A 23,285-nucleotide genomic window follows, 5' to 3' on the forward strand; every position below is an offset into this window, starting at 1 on the left:
GGAGTTTCTCATCAAGCTTGGAGGGCACTATGGTGTTGAAAGCTGAGCTGTAGTCTACAAACAGCATTCTCACATATGTGTTCCTTTTTTCCAAGTGGGAGAGAGCAGTGTGTATTGTAGATGCAATGGCATCATCAGTGGAGCGGTTGTTGCGGTAGGCAAACTGCAATGGGTCCAAAGAGGTGGGCAGAACAGAACAGATGTAATCTCTGATAAACCTCTCAAAGCATTTGCTAATGATGGGGGTCAGAGCAACAGGACGCCAGTCATTTAAGCAAGTGATTTTGGCTTGCTTCGGTACAGGCACAATGGTTGATGTTTTAAAGCATGTGGCAGGGAGAGGGACAGGTTGAAAATGTCTGTAAAAACACCAGCCAGTTGGTTCGCACACGTTCTGATGACGCGGCGCGGAATGCCGTCTGGACCCGCGGCTTTACGGATGTTCACCCATCAGAAGGAACGGGTTACATCCGCAACAGAGACGGAGAATAAACCATCCTCTGTAGCGTCGGCCGCGAATACTCTCTCCGCGAGGGTGGTGTTATTGTCCTCAAAACAAGCATAAAATGTATAAAGCTCATCCGGGAGAGAGGCAGCGGTGTTCATGGCGGAGTTTTTATTCCGTTTATAGTCTGTGATGATGTTAATTCCCTGCCACATACTTCTAGAGTCTGTGGTGTTGAACTGTCCTTCAATTTTGTGCCTGTACTGGCGTTTGGCTGCACTGATAGAGTTACGGAGGGCATAACTGGCTTGTTTACGCTCCTCCGCATTCCCGGAATTAAAAGCGGAGGTCCGAGCACTAAGTGCCGCGCGAACATCGCTGTTAACCCATGGTTTCTGGTTGGGGTAGATCCGTATTGTTTTGGTTGGCACAACGTCCTCTACGCACTTCCTGATGAAACACGTTACGCTATTAGCGTAAACCTCGATGTCGTCATCAGAGGCGGACCGGAACATCTCCCAGTCCACGTGATCAAAACAGTCTTGTAGCGCAGAGTCTGATTGTCCGACCAGCAATGGATCGTTCTGAGGGTGGGTGCTACCCGTTTCAGTTTTTGCCTGTAAGCGGGCAGAAGCAGAACGGAAGAGTGGTCCGATTTGCCAAATGGTTGGCGGAGGAGGGATTTGTAGCGATCCCGGAAAGGAGAATAGCCGTGGTCCAAGACCCGGCCTCCTCGTGTGTTGAAGAAACGCACCTGGTGGAAATGGGGCCTTAATATTATTGACACTTTAACCAATTATGTGTCTCTCTCCTTATGTCATAGGTTTGGGAAATCTCCTCTGGGGAGATGATCTTGTCTGTCCTCTTCAATGTTGGGATCATGTCAGTGACCTTTGACCCCTTCAAGTATTTCCTGTTCTGTGGAGGGAGTGATGGGAATATTTTCAGGTGTCTCTTTGCAGCATGGTAAGCACAGCAGTATTTTGTTTATGTTGGAACTTCCAGATATAGGAGTTTATTCTGAAAGCTGCCCAATGAGATTTGTTTTTATGGAGTTTTGCCACAGTTGTAAAGCTGTTTATGAGATATTTAATTGGCTTGTAGCACATAAAAGAGCAGCCGTTTGGTGGTTTTTATAAGCAATAATGCACCATGTCTTACATCGTCATTGCATTTGAGAGAGAATATTACAGCCACTTTAACTCTACTAACTGGCAGCGATTAGATATTAATAGTTTTAAGTAGGATTTTCAAGTTACCAAAATTTCAATAGTCAAGTCAATTTTATATTTATAGTGCAGGGGTGCCCACACTTTCTTGCATGATGATCTACTTTTAAATGACCCACTCAATAAGATCTACCAACTTAAAAAAACACAGTTTCATTTAAAAAAAGAAAATTCTTGTTGGGACTACTGCATGTATCCCTACATGGAATTCATCTTCTATTTAATAAAAAAAATATATCATAATGTTCAATGTTGATATCAGTCAGTTTAAAACTAAACCCAAAACACCTACAGCACAATAGATTTCAATAGACAGGGCATTTACTTTATTCTGATGACTTGCACTGAATGGAATCAGACAGTTTTGCATAATCCGGGCTGTAGCTGCTGGTAGCAGGTCTCAAACACTGCTAGCAGCAGGTCTCAAACACTGCTAGCATCGCAATTTCGCGCTCTGTTCTCAGAAGCCCTTGGAAGGCGCGCATGCACAAACCTAGTTGTCGTGGCAACTGAATAAACAAAAATCTCGCCTGGTCAATATTTACTTGTCAAGTGCAAGTCAGACAGAAACTAAAAGAAGGAAAGACATTATATTTATTTGTATTAAAATTTAACGAAAGTACATTTAAATTTTGTGCGATCTACCAGCATTGCCTTTGCGACTGGTAGATCGCGATCGACGTATTGGGCACCCCTGGTATAGTGCCTTTCACAACACACATAGTTTCAAAGCAGCTTTACAGAAGATCAGGCATTAACAGAAGATAAAACTGTAATGTCTATAATGTTGATGAGTCATCATTGTGTAATTAGATAAAATACAATTGTTAATAGTGTATAAAAATAAGTAATTCAATAATAATTGTATTACTAATCCCAGTGAGCAAGCCGAAGGCGACTGTGGCAAGGAACACAAAACTCCATAAGATGCTGGTTAATGGGAGAAAAATAACCTTGAGAAACCAGACTCACTGTGGGGGCTAGTTCCCCTCTGGCTAACATAATGAATATAATGTCAATATTACTTATGTATAGTGCAAGTCATGGTTAAAATGACTAAACTAAGTAAGTGTTAAGGAACAGTGTTTAAACATAGATTCTGTATGAACTGTAAGATTAATGACCAATGTTAACTGCAGAAGTTCACATAGATGCAATTGTCCTTGTTAATTGGCCGATGATGGCTTTTGTTGACAATTGATAGTCTATGTATTCCATTTCAAGAGCGTAGTCCATCAATAGCCCGAGGTGATGCAGGCAGAGATCAGTGAGGTACATCGCAATTCAACCTGTCCGGTAATTTCGGTGAGGTTCGGTGTGGTCCATCCTAAGTCCAAGGTTCAGACAATGGCATATGAAATATCCCATGTCTTATGGTTGGAGTTGGCATCAGTTCATCCTCTGAAGTCCATCATAATAGACTGAAGTGATGTTTGGCTGGCACCGGCTGCATTTAGTCATCATCACACAGTGACATGTAGTAGTGGAGTCCAACACAAAGCAGGATTGGAGCTGCATGGATCCAGCCGGTTCTGGTGACCTCAGGATAGGAGTCCCGAGGTTGAGATAGGGAAACAAATAAAATAATATAAGTATAGATGCAATTCAATTTGTTGCAGTTATAGATCAATGTTTCTTGTTTCTGGTTCCGGCAGACTAAACTAAAGCAGCCCAATTGTGGGTTGAAGGATAAATTAGGTATATACCTGGCTAAATAGATGAGTCTTTATTCTAGACTTAAGGAGTGTGTCTCATCTTGAACAGTGTTAGGTAGACTATTCCATAGTTTAGGAGCCAAATATGAAAAGGATCTACCTCCTTTTGTGGATTTTGATATTCTAGGAACTATTAACAGGCCAGAAATTTGCGATCGTAATAAATGTGATGGAATATATTGTGGTAGAAGGTCACTTAAGTACTGCGGAGCAGTACATTCAAAGCTTTGTATGTAGTTAACAGATTTTTAAAATGAATACGAAAATTAACATGTAGCCAATGTAACGATGATAAAATGGGGCTAATATGATCATATTTCTTGGTTCTCGTTAGCACTCTGGCTGCTGCATTTTGAACCAATTGAAGTTTATTTATTGATCTTGCTGGACATCCTCCAAGTAATGCATTACAATAATCTAGTCTTGAGGTCATGAATGCATGAATTAGTTTTTCGGCATCAGCGACAGAGAGCATGTGCTGTAATTTAGCAATATTTCTTAGGTGGAAGAATGCTGTTATACAAACATTGGTAATTTGATTTTGAAAGGACAGATTGGTATAAAATATAACACCTAAATTCTTCGCTGTTGAAGATGATGTAACAGTACATCAATCGAGAGTCAAATTATATTTTAGCAGCTTATTTTTTAAGAGTTTTTTTTGGTCCAATAATTAGTACCTCTGTTTTGTCAGAATTTAGTAGAAGGAAATTTCTGTCCATCCAATATTTTATTTCATTGATACACTCTGCTAATTTGGAGATTTGTGAAATCACATCAGGTTTTGAAGAAATATAAAGTTAGGTGTCGTCGTCATAACAGTGGAAACTTATTCCACGATTCCTGATAATATCTCCCAGGGGAAGCATATGCTAGGAGAAAAGCAGAAGCCCTAAATCGGATCCCTTTGGCACTCCATACTTTACTTTTGTTTAGTCTGACAATTCCTCATTTACAGGAAAGCTAAATAGGACCTAAACCATGCTAATGCCAACATAATTCTCTAGCATATTCAAGAGAATGTTGTAATCTATCGTGTCGAATGCAGGACTAAGATCTAAAACCACTAGAAGTGAAATGCAGCAACGATCGGATAATAAGAGCAAGTCATTTGTAACTCTGATATGTGCAGTCTCTGAACAGTGATGAGGCATAAATCCTGACTGAAATTCTTAGTATATACTATTTCTCTGTATAAATGAACATATTTGGGAGGATACTACCTTTTCTAGTATTTTCGACATAAATGGGAGATTTGAAATCGGTCTATAATTAGCCAGTTCTCCAGGATCAAGTTGTGGCTTCTTAATAAGCGGTTTGAAAACTGCCATTTTAAATTTTCTTGGGACATACCTTAAGGATAGCGAGGAGTTAATAATATTAAGAAGAGGTTCTGAAATTACAGGAGCTACCACTTTTAAGAGCTTAGTTGGTATTGGATCTAACAAACAAGTTGTGGATTTTGATGTTTTGATAAGTTTTGTTAGCTTTTCATGACCTATGACAGCGAAGGATTGAAGTTGCATGTGAGGAAAATTATTAGACACTGTTTTCTGAGGTGCTATAACAGTTGATTGCATAATTCCAATTTTATTTCTGATTATTTAAATTTTATTGAATTTTATTTTACATGAAGTCATTACTCTTGTGCTCCGACGTAATATCTCTAATATCACAGCATTATTGCGAGGTGCACGTGCTCTACACAGAGCACACGGTCATATACACATGTGATCACTGGAAAGTGATTGAAAGGTTTTGACACTTTTGTAACTTTAGTATCAACTTGGTACGGAAGTACCTCTACTTTTCATCAAATCTTAATTTCATATCTTTTCACACAGACCACTGTTTATAGTAAATTTCGGTTTCTGTTGGGAAACATTTATGAGCTGATCTTTGTGATCTACTGGCATTATACTTCATATGTCTCCTCAGCAGTGCTAATAAATGAATAATTTTTCTTATATGTATTTTTTTTTTTTTGTAGGAGCGGTCCATTTCAGTCCAGTCCCGCTCAGGGCATCAAGCGCTCCGTATTACAAAGCATGAAATAATAGACGTGAAATAAATGTTTTTCTTTGCACTCCCACCTTAATTCACCTCATCTCAAAGGGAATCTCAAATGAAACGCATCCAGATGTAATGGCATTGTCAGCTTCACTAAAAGCCAGTGTATTCTATGCTGAATCATAGAAAGTAGGTTATTCCCCAGCAGGTGCTTTTGGCTTTGAGAGGGTGTGAGAACCTGGAAGAGCTTACAAGAAGAAACATCTGTGTTTGGAGGAGATCCATTGAAACCCAATAAGAATAAACGGAGCACTGCAGTAATTGGAATTCTCTGGCTTCAGAACGGTAATAGCCAAAGAAATAATTATTTGTCAGTACATGCTGTCTCAAAGAAGCTTTACAGTTAAAAAGCCTCAGTGAACAAGCCAAAGGTGACAGTAGAATGAAAAACTCTCTGAAATGGTACTTGGACTTGGCAGTAGCAACCTGTCAGTTCAGCACTTAATACAGAGATTTACAGTATCTTATAGTGCTAGCCATATTATAATTGAAAGTATTCCTGAGCTCATATTAAAGAATCACAAATCTAATCAGAAATGCTCGAGGCAGAGAAAATATGAAGAAGGCTAAAGCAAGCATCATTATTGCTCACACTTAGGTTAGGAATATGAACAAACTCCTTACCCTAATTATTAAACTTGCCATGTAACTTGTCCCACAACGTTTGTGCTGCAGGCATGAATGATACCTCAAATCATGCAGCTTGTTGAAGTGAGGTGTGCGGGTACTATGCTATTACTTTTTGAAATGATATACATTACCTAGACTTACATGGAAGAAGGGACCTGATCTAGGGACTATAATATTATGGACACTTGGGGTGGGCTTTTTTGACTTCGGCCAGTGATAAACCACCTAGCAATGGCCTAGCACCCATGCAACAGCATAGCAATGGCTTGGCAACCACCCAAACACTAGCAATTGCCTAGCACCCTAACATTGTGGTGGCAACATTTGCACAAGCAAGCAACACTCACATTTTCCTTAGTAAATTTGAGAATGTAGATCTGTATATTGTGCCTTAAAAGCCTTAGCGAATAAACCAAGGTCAAGAAAAAAAAATACCAATGGAAAAATTTCCAAGTGGTTCCATAACAAGTGGAAAAAGGAAGACATATGTGGAAGAACCGAAACTTGGCAGGGGGAACCTATACTTTTCTGGTCGGCACTTAAGATTTAACGTTATAGTGCTATATGATAATTAAAGTATTCCAGAGCTCATTCTGAAAAAAACACAAATCTGCGTAATCAGAAATGTTTGAGGCAGAAAAAAAATATTATTTCTTTTTTGAAACCATGTACTCCTCATACTCATTTTCTCCTGATACATTCATCATCATTCTGAAATATTAATCAGGGCATTAATGAGCTGGCAATGGCGTTTTAAGGATTTTCAGCCTTTCATTTTCACATTGTACTCCGCATATCTGGAATTTCACTCAGCCTTATTAGTCTGCATGTTTTCCTAATTTATTTATTTTTACAGGTCTCTAAAACCTTTTAAGATATTCAAAGGCTACTCAATGATTGACTCAAATCTTTAAATTCTAAGGCTGGTTGTTACACTCCCCAATCATTTTGCGGTACTATTATAAAAGTTGATTTCACAGTAAGACTAATTGGGGATACCGTTGAAGTCAGAAGTTTACATACACTTAGGTTGAAGTCATTAAAACAATGTTTTTAACCACTCCACAGATTCAATATTAGCAAACTATAGTTTTGGCAAGTAGTTTAGGGCATCTACTTTGTGCATGACATGAGTCATTTTTCCAACAATTGTTTTCAGAAAGATTGTTTAACTTTTAATTGACCAAATCACAATTCCAGTGGGTCAGAAGTTTACATTCACTAAGTTAACTGTGTCTTTAAGCAGCTTGGAAAACTCCAGAAAATAAGGTCAAGACTTTGGGAAATTAGCCAATTACCCTCTGATTTCGGAGTCAGTTGGAGGTGGACCTGTGGATATATTTTAAGGCCTACTTTCAAATTTGATGCCTCTCTGCTTGACATCATGGGAAAATCAAACGAAATCAGCCAAGAACTCAGAAAAAAAAAATAGTAGACCTCCACAAGTCTGGTTTATCCTTGGGAGGCATTTCCCAATTAGACGGGATTAGGGATTAGACAGCCATCATACCGCTCAGGAAGGAGACTCATTCTGTCTCCTAGAGATGAACGCAGTTTGGTGCAAAAAGTGCACATAAATCCTACAACTGTAGAACAACAGCAAAAAACTTTGTGAAGATGCTGGAGGAAATGGATAGACAAGCATCTATATCCACAGTTATACGAGTCATATATTGACATAACTTGAAATTATGCTCAGCAAGGAAGAAGCCAATGCTCCAAAACTGCCATAAAAAAGCCAAACTACAGTTTTACATGTGGGGACAAAGAGCTTACTTTTTGGAAAAATGTCCTTTGGTCTGATGAAACAAAAATTGAACTTTTTGGCCATAATGACCATCATTATGGAGGAAAAAGGGTGAGGGGTGCAAGCTGAAGAACACCATCCCAGCCGTGAAACATGGGGGTGGCAGCATCATGTTGTGGCGGTGCTTTGCTGCAGGAAGGACTGGTGCACTTCACAAAATAGATGGCATCATGAGGAAGGAAAATTATATGGATTTATTGAAGCAAAATCTTAAGACATCAGCCATTAAGGTAAAGCTCGATCGCAAATGGGTCTTCAGTATCGACACGAACCCAAGCATACTTTCAAAGTTGTGGCAAAATGGCTTAAGGACAAAAAAGTCAAGGTATTGGAGTTGCCATCACAAAGCCCTGACCTCAATCTGATCTGGGCAGAACTGAAAAATCTTGTGCGAGCAAAGAGGCCTTCAAACCTGACTCAGTTACACCAGTTCTGTCTGGAGGAATGGGCCAAAATTCCAGCAACTTATTGTGAGAAGCTGGTGGAAGGATCCTAAAAACATTTGACCTAAGTTAAACAATTTAAAGGCAATGCTACCAAATACTAACAAAGTATATGTATTCTTCTGACCCACTGGGAATGTGATGAAATAAATAAATAATTCTCTCTTCTATTATTCTGCCGTTTCACGTTCTTAAAAAAAGTAGTGATCCTAAATGACCTAAGACAAGGAATTTTTCAAAACTGAGTTGAAATGTTTTTGGCTAAGGTGTATGTAAACTTCTGACTTAAACTGTATATTGGAAGTGCTAAGGGACTTAAAACTTAACGTTTAATCCAAAACATCGTCCTCAATCTTCAAGCCCCGATTTGTTTAGACGCCTGCCTTTGAACATGATACAATCACTTGCCAACAAAATTGGTGGAATACAGCAAGATTCCTCAACTCAGGACTGCCTGATGTGTTTCTATATTATTCAGTAATTACATTTCACATCAAATATGAAGGCAAGCATCAATATTATGAATGCTTACACATAGCATTAGGGTTTTTCAAACCCACTAATTGTTAAACTCTGCCGTATAACTCGTGATTCAGCTACAGACTTGAATGAATCCTTAAATCGTGATGCTTGCTGAGGAGAGGTATTGCGTTTCTAAACAAACTGACTTGCACGTTTTTGCCTAGCGGATGATGATAGGGCTGTCATGAATATGAAATTTGGCTGACTATTAACTGTCAAACAAAACTTTGCGATTATGACAATGAATTGTCTGTTTCAGGACTAAGACGATTAATTATCTCTATTAGGGCTTTTATGATTAATTGTCTTATACAGTAAACTGTTATATATTTTAAGGTACATGTGTGCTTCATGCACCTTAAGAAGTAATTTATTTCTTATTTAACTTCAAATATTTAAATCAAATAATAAAATAGGGATATAATATTTCCTTTTAAGGCTTATATCAAATACTTATATCATCATAAATCAAATATCAATATATTTCTAAATATTTAAAATATGTCTCTGTTTTTGGTCAACTTAAGTTTTGGTAAATTTTACATTTACACTGTTGTTTTTGAAACTCATATTTTATATTATAGTTTTTTATAAAATAAAAAAGACATCTACATTTTTACATATTATATTCGTGTTATTTGCCATTACACAATTGTTTAAAGTGAAGCCAGAGCTCTTTGCGTTCAATATCAAAGTTTATATTTCTTTCTTTATATTTTCTTGGGAGTTTGGCATGCGAATCAGAGCGCTTGAGAAGTGGTTCATAAAATGTGATTGGAATTTAAAGTGAACAAATTTGCTAAAAAAAAAAACAAAACAAGATCAGACATCTATTTACTTGTTCCATATCTGGTGACCAGAATATCAGATGCTTTGGGTGAACTCTTTTGACTTGGACCAGTATGTTACCACCTAGCAATGACCCAGAACACCTTAGCAACACATAACAAGGTGGTGACAACCCTAGCATTTCGGAGGCGAGTTTTGCATTGGTAACTACTCACATTTTCTTAAAAATCTAGCTGACCTTTATAGTTGTATTTATTACACAATACTGACCTTATACAATTCTGTGCTATTACTGTCCTAATTCTTTTTATTATACAATTTTGACCTTATCCAATGCTGTACAGCTATTAATGACCTTTCTTCAATTCTATTTATTATTCAATTATGACCTTCTACAATTCTATTAACCTTCTCATTTCAGTCCAATGGCTTTATTGACCTGTTCCGCCAACAACAAGGGTTGAATGAGTTTCCTGTTTGCTCTAATTTCCTTCACTTTGTTTTTTCAGTGATGAATGAAGGTGGAATTTGTCATATTTAGATACAAAAAAGGCTCTCTGACTAATGCAAAGCTTTCTGCCTGCAGTAAGATGAGATATACTGTAGAAAGAAAAAAAGACATGCACAGAAGAAAATACGGAGCCCGTAAGTGTCCACTTTGGGCCACTGTACAATTTTATATTCCATACTATTATTTGAATTTTACTTTCACAATAATTTCCTCACATATTTCCTCAATATATATAATTCATTACCGGATCCGTGCAGTGTCTGCCTGTATTAATGTTTAAATCTGAATATGTTTCATATTAATATATTATTTATTAATATAAATATTAACAAATTGAATTAAAACAGTGTAGCATTCGAGTGTTTCTTAAGTATTGCTTCAAGATTTTAAGGTAAATTATTCAAGAGCCTTTTATGTTAATATATTGCTTTGAAAAAGTATTTGCCACCTTCCTGATTTCTTTAATTTCTTTGTATTTTTTATACTAAATGGTTTTAGATCTTCAAACGAGATATAACATAAAACATAACATAAAACAAAGGCAACCTGATTAAACATGCATTTTTAAAATGTATTTTTTTATTGAAGCATAAAAGTTAAAACGCTGGTGGAATTTTGGCTCACTCTTCTTTGCAGAACTGCTTTAGTTCAGCCTTTAATTAAAACACTGGAGGGTTTTCGAGCAGGAGCTGCCCGTTTAAGGTCCTGCCACAGCATCTCAATCGGGTTCAAGTCAGGACTTTGACTAGGCCACTACAAAACTTAAATTTTCCTTCTTTTTAGCCATTCAGAGGTGGACTTACTCCTATGCTTTGGATCATTGTCTTGCTGCATAATCCAGTAGCGCTTGAGCTTGAACTCACAGACTGATGACCGGGCATTCTCCTTTAGGATTTTTTAGTAGAGTGCAGAATTCATGTTTCCCTCAATTATTGCAAGTTACCCTGGCCCTGAAGCAGCAAAGCATCCCCACACATCACACTACCACCACCATGCTTGACCGTAGGTATGATGTTCTTTTTGTGGAACGTTTCTTCCACTTTCGACTCATCGGTACACAGAACATTCTCCAAAAGGATTGAGGATCATCAAGGTGTGTTTTGGCAAAATTCAGACGAGCCTTTATGGTCTTCTGGGTTAACAGTGGTTCCCCTTCTGTCACTCACGCAACGTTGTGTCGAATGTAGTAACACAAGGGGCCTGTCTTGAGAGCCTCGTGTACCTCTGAACTTGAAAAAAGGCCAATGAGAAATTCGCAGACAGAGTTTGCATGTCCCGCCCCCGGACATACGAGTATAAAGGGAATCGGGCGGGCGTCTGTCAGTCAGATTTTTTCTCCGGAGCAGCAGCAAGCTGAGGTTTACTACTGTTCCACTCACCTCTGTTGGCAAAGCATTGCTGTTGGATCTATGACGCATTACCAGCGGCTTTCTCCCTCTCTGCACGCTGTGCAGTCCATGCCCCTGAGCGCTTCGACAGCGCTTCTGTCTTAAAGAGTGTTCTTTCCTAAAAGAGTATATTTATCTAAAATTGTTTCATTGTCACTCAAAAGAGCAATACACAGCAGGTGTTGATCGTTCTTTACAGGACGCGTATTTTTAAAGATGACTTTCTGCATCTGTGTAGTTCCTGGATGCAGTCGATATCACTCCAAGACTGAAGGTTATAAACGCTGCCTCGTGTGCCTGGGTAGTAGTAGTAGTAGTAGTAGTAGTCCTTTATTGTCACATAGTAAACCAGTGAAATTGGCCATCGACCTGTCCATACAAACATACATATGACAAGGGGATAGACAGGACAGGAAGACAGGGAATTAGAAGAAATACAGCATGACATGAGGAGAGGAGAGGAGAAAAAAAAGGCAGCCCCCAGACTATGCTCCTTAAGAAGTACAGTGTGGGAACAGGGAAAAAAACACCTCAGCAACATTAGCACATAATCAGTACACTCTACAACATGAACAAGACTTGCAACAGGGGAGGGATTGGGGGTGGAGGTGGCCCAGCACAGGCAAGCAGCCATCCGGACCTGCAGCCATGTTCGGCGCTGGTCACAGACCCGCCTGTCAGACTGGGGGTACAAAGCGGCTAGGCGAGGGATAGGGTATCGGGCGGATGATTGCATATCTGTATATATGTGTAAGAGTTCATGTGTGTGTAGGCCTGGAGAGTCGCTATGCCAGCATCTAATCTAGGTGCCTCAGTCCGCAGGGGTTGTCATAGCGATACACAGCAAGTTGCCATGGAGACAACCTTGATCAGGTCCCAGACATAGTCAACAATCACCAGGTGTCTGGGGAGTCGGGAAGGAACGCAGAGTGGCTCACTGCAGTGCTCTTCCGGGGAGTTGTTGTTCCAACAGCTGCCTTGGCCAAGGCCAGTGCTGGTTGAGGGTGGCTGAAACAGATAAGACTGGGATTGTTTGGTCTTAAGGAGAGTAGCCGCATTCTAATTTACACGGCTATTCTCCTGGTCCATTTTGGTCTCTGAAACGATCCATTTGCCTTTGCAAAGCTGTGAGCTTCTCCATGATGTTATCCGTATTTTGGTTCATAGACCCAGTCTGAGTGCAGACAGCTCTGCCCACTGTTTCAATCATGACGGGCAGCCTTGTGAGGCTTTGGACAGCTGTCACCGTCTTCTTAACTCCTCGATAAACCAGGGCAATGCCTAATCCAATCAGCAGAAGACCTGTTATCATGGTACCGAATAGGTAGATATCTTCAACGTCCTCCACGGAAAGAGCCGCCAGACACACGACCCGCCACCTCTCCCACGCGTCCATCGTGTAGCCAGCTGCAAACGTTCCGTCAGGGCAGACAGGTTCCCCCGAACCCAAGCTTCTCGTCGAGAAGATGGTGTCAATTGCGTTGAGAGACCAGTTGATCAAATCCATGACTTAGTTTGAAGAGCAGTGCTGAGAGAGTCTCTCAAGTACAAGACAGTAGACTAGATATGACGAGAGGAGCAAAGCAGGGAAGATAAGGGTAGGGAGAGGGTGAGAAAATGCGACCGCCTTCGTTGAGAGCCAAGAGAGAGGCAGTGTATCACACTGAGGCAGTGTTTGTTGATGGTTCATGTACTCACTGCGAGAACATAACCATGGCAGCGTTGCGGTCGCGGCTTTCATTTCTTAAAGTGAATGCCTCTTTAGCCTCTCCCCATGACGCTCCTTCCCACAGGATTGAGGATGACCCAGCTGGCGATGTAGGCGATTTGGGGATGACAGCGGACTCTGTTTTCGCATTGTAAATCCCCATGAACCACCTGCCCCCGGCACACTCGCTCGCTTCCGCCCGGGCTTGAAGTGAGTGTGGCTTGCCTCACGGCCAGCCTGCATTCTTCCTCATGCCCCCGGAATTGGATGATGACATCGCCGCTGCATTGGAGAGCGTTCAGGCGTCTGACGCAGAGGACTCGTCTGGGCTGCCACTTTCGGGTCAGCCCTCCCAGTCTGAGGCTGACACGCAGATGACCGACATGCTTGCCCGGGCCACCGTGAGCGTGGGCTTGTACTGGAACCCTCCGTCCTCCCCACAGCCTTCACGGCTTGACGATTGGCAACTCGGGTCAGGGCGCCGCTCCCAGCCACGTTCCCCCGTTTCCATTCTTCCCGGAGGAGCATGACAAGTTGACGAGGTCGTGGAGGGCATCTTTTACTACCCGGAACAGACCTCTTCACTCGTCAGCTCTCACAACCCTTGACGGTGGGGCGGCCCATGGGCACACGAAGGTTCCCCAGGTGGACAGAGCGGTTGCGATATAAAGGTGTATAATTTGTACACCTTTTAATTTCTGGCCAACGTTTCAAACTTGTGCTGATTTTTTTCTTCTCATTAAATATACAGATGCTTCTGTCCATCTATTCATTTAAAATAGCAACAACTAAGTGTCCTTAGATTAACGTTTTATCTGCATTTTGGTAATATTTCTCTTTCTTTCGTTTGCACTTTCACTCCTTCTTTCCTCCATGGCAGAGCTCTAGCCGGGATAAAGCTTTCCAGTCAGACAATGACGGCAATCAGGTGTTCAAAGGACACTGGTGAGGTTGTCTATGCTTTGATTTGCCCCATGTGCTTGTTCTCGGTCATTACTCAAGGAAAAGTTTTGCATCTTTGAACTGTAGCCCAAAGTTCAGTCGATAAAAGGAAGAAAGAGAGAAAGATTCAGCCCAACAGCTTCTAAGTTCTGCTTTGGAATGGTCTCATTTGGATTAAATTCCTTCACTCTATTCTCTACATTGAAACACTGACTGTTAGCCTCTACGGGCAGGCGGTGTAATCACTGCCTCCATTTGCTGTGGTGCTGGAGGCTGCCAACATAGTCATCTGTGCCATGAGCTTTCTGGGTGCGCACAGCGAGGATTGCAGAATTGATGCTGCTGGTGGTAGAAAAGGTGCAATTTGGCATTGTGGTTTGTATCTTTAAGAAACTTGTTGTGCACACATGTTCTAAACATTGTAAATTAAATTAGTGCATATTTATGTACCGTAAGAACAAGCATTGTATTTTGCCACTGACTTCTTTACGTATTGGTTGATGTTTCCATGTACATTGAGGTCCAAAAGGCTGAGAACACTAGGGAAAATGCTTCTGTTTTGCATTATTTTATAATGTAATGCAAAACGTCAACACAATGTAATTGAAAATTGTAACTGCTTTAGACATTGAGTGAATTTTCAGAATGTATTTGCAAATGTTTTTGATATTGGCTTTTATGACAGCATGCACTCAAGCTGACATGGACTCCACAAGTGCGTTCAAAACCTGAAGATCCATGTTATCATTATTTTAGAATGTTACAGTATCTTGTGTTTTTCAGTGGAAGCAAGGAAATCTGACCTTTTGTACACTAGAGAATTAACATGGTCAATAGCCTAGTTTCCATCTACTTTTCATGCTTTTTTGTTATCGACAATGTGAAAATTTGCCGTCTTCTGCCTGTTTCCATTCAAATGGCCTTTTATCGCTAAAATTGGTGTGCGTGATGACGTCATGCCTGTAGAAACACTTCGTTGCATAAGTTTTGGTTTATCGCAACAGAAATCTGCCCTTAAGCCGTTTCCATACAGAAATGTGTGTTTATCGCTAATTCGCCTCCCAAATGTCCCTAATTATTTTTCGTCTGATGTTTTGGTATAATGGGGAGATAATTGAGACAATTCAGTGAAATTAGCCAGCTTACAGTCATTTTAATTTCACAAATAAAAGCAATCAGAAGAGGAGGAATTGCAATCAAAAACTGTTGCCCTTCTGATAGGACTGAAATATTGGTCCAGATGTTGCGCCTATTGTAGGTTGCCACCGTTTCCGACCCCATCATGGCCCTGTTCAAGCTGGCAACCTGCACCAAATAGCGGAGGAAACTTTCGGTCTTAATAATAATCAATCGATGTGTATATGCTGTGTGCACAGCTATTAAAGAAAGAAAATGATGCAGTATAATATCAGGGTTTACATATATGATACATTCCTGATATTCAACAGGCTATTTTGAACATTTGAGCATTTTTTCAAAAGTAAACTAAACAATCATTTAATAGAATTGGGCTGTAAGTGCTGCAAAAAAAAAAAAAAAAAAAAAAAAAGCACACTGAAGATTTTCTCCTAGTATTGTTTATTTATTTCTAATTTAAAACATTATGTTTTGTGGGCTGTGTACTGTTTCTTCCATATTATCTTCACAGAAAAAAAATCATAAACATTTTAACACTTAGTCTGAAACAATCTCTAACTAACAATACACCATGAAATGCTATTTAAAAAATTAATGTTTGAGGAAATGACACTAGCTGAGGTATTAACATGTTAGCATGGTGAACATAGGCCTGTTAACAGATGTGCTGCTAAGCATTTATTTCTCTCACTTTAGCTCACCCGCCATTTCATGTGCGATCGCATAGCGGTCATCCCACAATTTTAACCACAGTCAAATTAAAAATGTCTTAATGTCTCCGGTACCAACTAAAGCTCTACAGAAACATAATATTGTTGTGCATTACTACAGTATTAATTACCATCAGCTTACCTGTACGAAATATGAAAAATACAGGTGAGATCAGGAGTGCTCTCTGTAGCATGCTTAGGGTGCCCCCTACTGACGAAACTGAGTTTAGCGAGGAAAATACCTTGCAATAAAGTAATATATACAACTTGTTTCCAGACTTTAGCTGTTATCTAGCTGTTAATCTTTATATGTCTCTTTTAAACAGTACGGGCTAGATTGGCACTCCTGGAAGTGTCATGTTTGCAGTATCGGATCTATATGCCATTAAGATCAATCCATAATCATGTACAATAAATTGGCTTTCAACAATGTATACCTTGTCGTCATGATTAACGCAGGCTAACAATTGGGGCAAATTATGTCATGTGACACCACATTTTTGCATTAATGCCAATTTTCTTGACAAAAAGTATTTCCAAACCAGTTTTTCACGACATTTGATGTATTGACATAGAGTTTATGCGCTAGAGTTTAATTGAAATTGTCGACATTTGAGAAAGTTTTGCGATAATTAGCATTTCCAACAGCTTTATTTTGATGCACTAAAACTTTTTCACAAAAAAATCCTTGGATGGAAATGTAGTTTATGTCACACATTTGCTTGCATTTGATAAGTGACAGCAAAGATGCAGAATCTTGAACATTTAAATGAAAAAAAAAAAATAATAATAATCTGTTTCCAGGTTTAAATGAAAATCACAGATTTTCAATATTTTCAGTATGTATAGAAAGGAAAGTGTATGAAAGTGTCTTTATTGAACATATCCCATTAAACTCTCACAGTACTTTTGAAAAAGTAAGTGAACCCTTGGATTTAATAACTGGTTGATCCTCCTTTGGCAGCAATAACCTCAACCAAGCGTTTCTGGAACCTATGGATTAGACCTACCATTCCTCCATTCAGGAGGAATTTTGGAACATTCTTTTTTAAAGAACTATAGCTCAGCCATATCCTTAGGATGTGTGGTGTTAAAAGCTCTCTTCAGATCATTCCACAGCATGTCTATTGGGTTAAGGTCTAAACTTTCTCTAGGAAATTCCAAAAGGTGGATTTTCTTATTTTGAAGCCATTCTGTAGTGGATTTACTTCGATGTGTAGGACCTCTGTGCTGCTGCATCATCAAATTTTACTGACCTGAAGCTGGCGCACATCCACCCTGACATTATCCTGTAGGATATCTTGATAAACATGGTAATTAATTTTTTCAACCGATGAGGGCATGCAGTCCAGGACCAGAAGCAGCCCCAAATCATAATGCTCCCTCCACCATACTTAACTGTTAGAATGGATGTTTTCATGTTGGTATGCAGTATGCAACCTTTGTTTTATCAGTCCACAAAACATTATACCAGTAGCATTGTGGAGTGTCAATGTGGTCTTTGGATAAATTCAGGCATGCAGGAATGTTTTTGTTGGAAAGCAGCGGCTTCCTTCATGGTTTGCCATGGACACCATGCCTGTTTGATGTTTTTTGTATAGTAGACTCATGAACAGAGATGTTAACCAGTTCCAATGATTCCTTCAAGTCTTTAGCTGTCACTCTAGGGTTCTTTTTTTTTTTTAACTCATTGAGCATTCTGCTGTGTGCCTTTTGAGTCATCTTTCCTGACAGCCACTTCTAGGGAGAGTAGCCACAGTACTAAATCGTCTCCATTTATAGACAGTATGTCTAAATGTGGACATGTATCTAAGTTCTTCGAGATAACAAGAATTGTTCGTTGTATATGCTAAGCAGTAATTCTTGATTCATAGGTCTTCTGAGATCTCTTTTTTGCGAGGCATGGTCCACGTCAGCAGATGCTTGTGAATATCAAACTCAAAATGTTTGAGTGCTTTTATGAGTCAAAGTAGCTCTAACCCACAACCTTGTTTCATTAATTGGATGCCAGGTTTGCTAACTCCTGACTCTAATTAGCTTTTGTTGAAATCATTAGCCTAAGGGTTCACATACTTTTTACAACCTACACTGTGAGTGTTTGAATGATGTATTCAATATATACAATCATTTTTGTGTAATTAGTTAAAACAGATTGTGTTTGTTCCTTATTGGAACTTAGATGAAGATCAAACCAAATTTTAAGAAAAATGTATACATAAATGCAGGTAATTCCAAAGGGTTCAAATATTTTTTCTTGCCAAGGTATGTCTGGAGCATATATATGTGTTCTAGGCCACACTAGGCCATGGCTCTGACTATTTTAATATTTGAATACATCATATAAGTACATTATGAAGGTGGACTTGTTGATATGAAGAGCAGATAACCTTCAAGCATGACTTATTAATACCGAGTGGTAACTAGGGATGGGCATTCATCAATAAGTTGGTATTCTAATATGTAAGCTCATAAAAAATGAATATTCGAATATTCTATTATTTAAATGAATGTAATTAATGAGAAAGCGACGTTGTAAAATTATATTTTTTGTCATGAAGGTTGTGTCACCATTGGAAAAAAAAAAACAAGCTTCTAATTATATCTAAAACTAGCTTATATTATGTCCTGTGTGTTTTATATATATATATATATATATATATATAGAAGCAATGCTTGAAAAAAAAAGTATAGAATAAAAGCATTTAAGCTCATGCAAAGTAAAGAAAAATAAACCGTTAATGAAGTAGATTGATGCAGTTAACGTACAGGATGAATATAATCACTTGACATATAATAATTATCATGTTTATATTGTATCTCATATTAAACAGGAACCCAGCTTTCTCACAATAACTTGCTTTTTTGGTATCCATCTAAACGTACTGACAGAACGGTTTGCTCATCAAATGTGATCAACTTGTGTCCACACTCAACAGCGCCACCCATTGCATTCTGTTATAACTGCCGGTTTTATTTTGTGTGTTCAGGATTTAACATGCATCTCACTGTATATATGGCCAGCAAAGCAAAACTTTATTAAAAATACTATTTTTACTATTCGAATAATTATTGCAGAATGAATACTTGAGTATTCGGCTACTCATGTAAATCCCTAGTGGTAATGTGGTTCTCCTCTTACAGCCAGTTTAAATCTGCACCTCAGCATGCCTCATTTATAACAATCTGTCTCCCTTTGGACAGAAATCTGGTGACGTGTCTTTCTGTTTCTATGGACGGCACCCTTCTGCTGTCTGGCTCCAATGATGAGAGTGTCAGGATGTGGGACATTCAAAGCAAGCAGTGTATACGCTGCATCAACCACAAAGGTGAGCATCAAGCACACTCTCTCTCTTTCCCTCTGCTTGTTTCTCTTGTCTGCAAGCTAAATCTACTCCAACGTAGAGTCACACCTCTGCCATCTTAGCATTCATCAGAACTGAGCCAGGCTTACTGACACACCTGCCATTGCATGGACACACCTGCGTCTTTTCCAGTTTAGGTGTCTGTTCTCTCACATTTTGTCTGTGACTAACCGGCAGTAGAGCACGAGTGATGAGATTCTGCAGTGATCTTAACACTGCAAGCTCTGTTGTGGTTCTGGTCTGTGAACGCATTCTGTCAGCAGCGCTCGGATTTGATAGGAGTTCACACGCCAAGGAACACCAAACAACATAATGGTCCTGTGGCTATTGGTGAGAAGAACTACCTACAGTGGCCCAAAAAAGTATTTGGATGCTTTTTATGCCACCACTTTTTTATGCCGAAACTCGGGAAGGAGGAGGGATGCGCAGTAGTAGAGTCCTAGTCACTACCCTCCATCCTAATGGAGCAGCCGTTGCCATTCGTGGGGGACGGAGGAGCCCGGCCACCTGAGAGCGGAGGAACGGCCTCCGACCTTGAGGGAGGGGCTCCTAGCCGACCGCCTGGAGCGGGAGAATCACTGCCAGAGGCGGGGGAGACCCCTACCATCCACCAAAATGTGGTGGGGCGTTCCGTCCAGGGGCTGAGGACTGCCTCCGATCCCCCCGGGGAGGTGTGGCTTTTGTCCACTAGAGGGCGGAGGAGTGGCCGAGGACCAGGCTATGCCATATCGGTCAACTTGCAAGTACATTTGTTTTTCTCTCTCTCTCCTATCTCTCTACCGCCATCGCTCTGTGTTGGCCTTTCCCTCTCGTTTTTTTGTTGTTGTTGTCCCCCAACCCCCTTGCTACCCTCCCAGGTCCGAAGAGGATGACCTACTGGCAGGTGGGAGAAGTGTGGCAGGGAGGAAGGCAGGGCTGAGTCATAGGCGATAAAAGTGACCGGAGACTTCAGTTCGGCAGAGAATGAGTTACAGGCAGCTGCCCTGCATGTGTTTATGTGTCTTTTTGATTTATTAAAAGATTATTTATATTGTCAAGCCGGTTCTCACCTCCTCCTTTCCCTTTTAACTTGTTTCAGTCTTGTTGCTGTTTTGTATTGTTTTGCACTGGAAGCTCCTGTCACCTATACAAATTCCTTGTATGTGTAAGCACACTTAGCAATAAAGCTGATTCTGATTGGTAATGTGATGAACTACACCTTTGGTTACTCCCATAGGGCCCCTGTGTGGACTTACTCATAGACATCATATAGATAGACGCCCTATCGACCGCTTCTGCCTACTGGCGCGAACGAGCTGCGGCACCGCCATCTTAGACCGGTCACCCGCTCCACTCAGTGTAATCTGTATGGCAGGTGCAATGAACTGTCAGCACATTTAATTAATCATACCTCACTGAATACCGAACTGATTTTCACGCAGAGTTTTTTTGCTGCAAAGGTCATTCATGTAGCTCTTTCTCTCTCACACACACACTCTCACTCTCTCACACACACACACACTCTCTCTCTCTCTCACACACACACACACTCTCACTCTCTCACACACACACCTAGCTAACGTTAGCTGGCTACGATTTCAGTACATTAATATCAAAGATCCTTGCTCCTTCTCAATTATCTTGTAATATTCTATTCACAAAATACAACCAATAGTACGGTAATGTTAAAACTTACTTGTGAAAAGTAATCCCCCGGGCCCTATTTGCGATGGTCCGCCGATTAGAACAGGAAAATGCTCCACAGTGCTCTGGCATCTTAACTGCTGCCGCGCAACGAAACTAGGAGTACGACCGGTTTAAGATGGCGGCCGTATTTCTCAGTGCACGTGGCCAAGAGGGCATCTAGTCTCTATATAATATCTATGGACTTACTGATATATGAAAGGTGCCCCACTTCGTGCCTGACACAAATTGTGGTATCTTCCCTGAGAATAACTGACTTCATTGATTATGACCTTGGGGAAAAAGTAATTTTTTGTAGACGCCAATTTAGACGGTTTGATATTATGTTATCTAATGCAGTCACATTTAAAGGAGGCATGGTATGAGGAATCATGCAGTCACATTTAAAGGAGGCATGGCATGAGGAATCAAACTTTCCTTGGTCTTTTGATATATTTTAAAGGTCATTGTACTATAAAAAAACATTCTGCAAGTTTCAGAACTCAAAACTTCCTCCTCGCTGCAAAAAGAGCATTTGTTGAAACCAAACTTCTTAAACAATTTAGTAGACTGTGGTAGATATTTGCATTTGACCACCTCCACAACAACGCATCAATGCCTACTTTACCTTTGATCACTTCTGTAGCCCGCCCTGTAGCAGTGAGCAGGGAGACGGCACTGCTCAGCACTTGCATGTCAGTCAAGAGCAGAGATCATAACAGTGGATGTTTACTGTCAAGTCTTAAAGTAGAAGCAGCACAAAACAGATCATTTCTCACAGAGAGTCAGAATAAAGGTGTAAAATTATCATGTTTTACAAATATTAAAGATTTTACAGTGTTTTTTTTTTTTTGCAAAAAAACTTTACTAATATTATAAGAGAATCTCAAGGAGCATATTAAAATAATAAAATTATGCATGCCATGACCGTTTTAAACATTTCTAAGTGTGGTTTAATTGTCCAAATCCTTTTTGGGACCACTGTGTGTAAACTAGAAGCAATTTTTGTATAACTTTAACTTTCTAAATTTAACTCAATTAATCTGTATTCCTGATTCTGTATCCATAACATACCTTCAGTATTCCTAAAATCCTTCAAGCTTTGAATGAGCCTGTATACAGACCTTGACAACTTTGATGGACTACTGAATTCTCTCTCATTTTTATCCCATGAGGTGATATCACTAATTAGCTCTTTTCACATACAGCTGAGCTTTGGTCATCCTAGGTTACTAACAGGAGAATGAAATAATTTTTCGATTAATTTCATTCCGGCAGACTCAGATCCAGTCTCAGACACAGAAATGTATCTCACTTTGCCAGATTAAATTGTACTGTCACAAGTACTGAACACATTGTGTTATTTCCAGTTTCGCTATTGAGCTGTCTTTAAATACAATTACTTAATGTGCTACACTTTTCCTTTATTTGATATATCGGTTGGTTGAGGAGGAAAAAATCTATGGCTAAAAAACTCTGCGGTAATTTGTCAAATGCAGAGGCAAAGGGCAAGCGGTGTTACTACATGAAAAATTTGGCTGATGAATTGGTTTTCATCCTTGCCATTTTTGCCCTGCAGATCAATGAGGGCTAAATAACAATAGCTGTCAGATCCCTTTGAGCAGTTTAAATGGTCTAGAGCATTTCTAAAGGCCATTGAGGGCTCTTGAATTTAAGATATTAGCACCTAATTATTGTGATAACCCTTAGCCTGTAGTTCATTATCTGTCCAATCAATTTAGTGTTGCTACTTTGAGAAAAAGGGAGGAAGAGAGTGAGAACGTGAGGGTGTGGGGTTGAAGCAGAGTTTTGTTCATGTATCACTGATTAATGCAGGCTAAATTACCCTGTTGACTTTGAGGACCTTTGATCAAGTACTGCTGAAGTCAGAAGTTTACATACGCTTAGGCTGAAGTCATTAAAACTAATTTTTTAACCACTCCACAGATTTCATATTAGAAAACTATACTTTTGGCATGTCGTTTAGGACATCTACTTTGTGCATGTGTTACGATCCCCTGTTGTCTGCCCCGTGTTTCTCTTGTCAACTGTCATGAACTCATGATTCCCATGAAGTATATGTACATTCTGACCTACTGGGAATGTGATGAAAGAAATAAAAGCTTAAATAATTCTCTCTACTATTATTTCACAATCTTATAATAAATTAAATTAGTTATCCTAACTGACCTAAGACAGGGAATGTTTTCTACGA

The 23,285-nt window shown here is 39.7% G+C and overlaps 1 pseudogene; it reads left to right on the forward strand.

The window, feature by feature from the left end:
- LOC127625846 (WD repeat-containing protein 18-like) overlaps positions 1-23,285 on the forward strand; it is a 118,630-nt pseudogene that overhangs the window by 43,231 nt on the left and 52,114 nt on the right.

This window comes from Xyrauchen texanus, chromosome 32, assembly GCF_025860055.1.
Source record: "Xyrauchen texanus isolate HMW12.3.18 chromosome 32, RBS_HiC_50CHRs, whole genome shotgun sequence".
NCBI classification, from domain to species: Eukaryota; Metazoa; Chordata; class Actinopteri; order Cypriniformes; family Catostomidae; genus Xyrauchen; species Xyrauchen texanus.